Genomic DNA, 396 nt, shown 5'->3' on the forward strand with positions numbered 1-396 from the left:
TTCCTTTTTTTTTTTTTTTTTGGCGAGCCCAACGTTGTTCTGTTATGTTTTTTTTTTTTTTAATTTTTTTTATATAAGTTTTGTTTTGTTTTGTTTGTTTGTTTGTTTTTTTGTTTTTGTTTTTTGAAAAGGATTGTTAAATGCATTTGGAGGCTTTATTTTGTTTTTTGTGCCTCTCACGTGAGCCACATCTCCCCTTCTTCTTCTTCTTCCCTTTTTTTTTTCTTCTTCTTCTTCTTTTTTTTGGGTACATTGAGCCATTGAGCCACTGAACCAGCCTTTTGAGCCACTGTGCTACTAAGCCTTTGGTCAGAGAGGCTTTATTTTGTACAGTACATTATTATTATTATTATTATTATATGAGTTCTCTATTATTATTATTATATAAAATAACAT

Source organism: Quercus suber, unplaced genomic scaffold (assembly GCF_002906115.3).
Source record: "Quercus suber isolate HL8 unplaced genomic scaffold, Cork oak 2.0 scaffold_27, whole genome shotgun sequence".
In the NCBI taxonomy this organism is placed as follows: domain Eukaryota; kingdom Viridiplantae; phylum Streptophyta; class Magnoliopsida; order Fagales; family Fagaceae; genus Quercus; species Quercus suber.